Genomic DNA, 1,812 nt, shown 5'->3' on the forward strand with positions numbered 1-1,812 from the left:
ACCAGGCTAGTTCTGGCCAGTTCTTGAACAATGCTTATCTTAGCCATTTCCTTATCTCTATAGTTGGTAACAAAGCCTTGAAGTTACCCTATTCTTCAATCAACCCCATTCTTCACTTGTGACATCTGCATTTGGAAGCTGATAGTAACCCTGAGTTGATGGGTTTGCTTCAAAATTCAGAAAGGAATAGAATGGACTGAAGGGAAGGGAAGAGGAAGGAAGGACCCTGTTCCAGTGTTAGACCACCCTTAATGTCCAGGATAAACCTCCCCTGGCACATCTTTGAACCTTTCCCAGTTGTCTTATTTACTGCATACTGGAGAAAAGAGATCACTACCTCTCCACTTCCTCTCCTCAGAAGAGTGTAGAAAGCAATGAGGTGTCCCCTCAGGCTCCTTCTCTCAAGCTACAAAATGTGAATAAAGTGGGATAATTACCTCTTTTAACTGTTACACTGAGTTTGTTGCAGCCCAAGATGCAGTTAACTCTCTTGCTGACCCCTGTTGAGCTTACTGTCAACACCCAGATCTATTTCCGCAGGTTTCTGAGCGTTCTCAGACACTCCACTCCCAGTTTTTATTTGCATCCAATATTACTCTGTCCTAGAAAACATTCCTGGCAGTGGTGGGATTTGAACCCACACCTCCGAAGAGACTGGAGCCTTAATCCAGCACCTTAGACCGCTCGGCCACACTACCTTGATAGTATTCAATCTCCACCAACTGTATCCCCCAACCACAATTCAGCTTGTTACAGGATGATTTAAATGGCTCTTCCTAGAGTAAGAGGTAGCTGCTCCCTGCAGTGGACCACATATTCTGGTCCACTCATCCGCTGTCAGGGAACATCAGCTGGAAAGTTCTACAAATATCTCCTTGCCTATGAACCTGTGACCCCTTCCCAAGAAAAGAAAGGGTGATGGTATTATTTTAGGAGTAATGAGTGCTGACTTTGCATTCAACTTTCTATTTTCATACTTTTGAAGCATAGTGAGTCTTGGGCAATGAAATATCTGTTCTTTCATACAAACACAGTTGTTGCAGTGTGTATCATGTATTCTAAGAGCAACCTATCCCAGTGCCTCACCACTCTCGCAGTAGAATACTTCTTTCTTACACTTAATCTAAATCTATAAATAAACAAAAAGTAAAGGAAGAAAATAGCATTTCATAACACCAGGTAGAACTGCAAATGATAGGGAAGGATTGTTTTTAAGGACAGAAGTGATTATGACTGATCATGTAGGCTCATTTCAATTTCAAGGCCACAACTTTGACCCACTGACAGGGATTTTCCACAGAAGCACATAGTTTGACTTTGTTGACATTGAGATATGGGGACTCTAACCTTGCCTTCAGGCTTGGCTTTAGTAGATATTCATCCTATACACAAAAAGTATGTGTCTGATAAGGAATTTCACTTCATCTGTCTTAATTCTTACATCTTCGGTTCCCATAGTGTTGTTTGTTGCTACATTAAACAGTTTTTTAATATCTTGCACTTTCTCCCTGTAAAGTCAGTTAGAAGCTGTGATTAAACAACACCTCAATCCTTTTTTTTTTAATAAGTACATAGATCTCTTAAAGGCTCTCAATTAACATTAATTATTTTTTGTGTCTCTGAAGGTTTCTGATGTTCCACAATTTTTCAACGTTTCCATCCATTGTAAAATATGGCATTAGAACTGCAGTACTCTAGTATTTGTGTATTCCCCTATAGGTTTGTTTCTATACCTGCAGGAAGAGGTAAAAACATCTTCCTACTTGCTACTTCCTCTACATGGAGTTAAGGATCATTGTAGCTCTTTTAATC

The 1,812-nt window shown here is 40.2% G+C and overlaps 1 non-coding gene across 1 annotated transcript; it reads right to left on the bottom strand.

Moving 5' to 3' along the window:
- Window positions 1–616: 616 nt before the first annotated feature.
- Window positions 617–698, bottom strand: TRNAL-AAG (transfer RNA leucine (anticodon AAG)). Its single transcript has one exon. It is a non-coding gene; the product is annotated as a tRNA-Leu (tRNA).
- Between the last annotated feature and the right edge of the window lie 1,114 nt (window positions 699–1,812).

This window comes from Pezoporus occidentalis, unplaced genomic scaffold (assembly GCF_034315485.1).
Source record: "Pezoporus occidentalis ecotype Australia unplaced genomic scaffold, CSIRO_AGI_Poc_V1 ctg56, whole genome shotgun sequence".
Classification (NCBI taxonomy): Eukaryota; Metazoa; Chordata; class Aves; order Psittaciformes; family Psittacidae; genus Pezoporus; species Pezoporus occidentalis.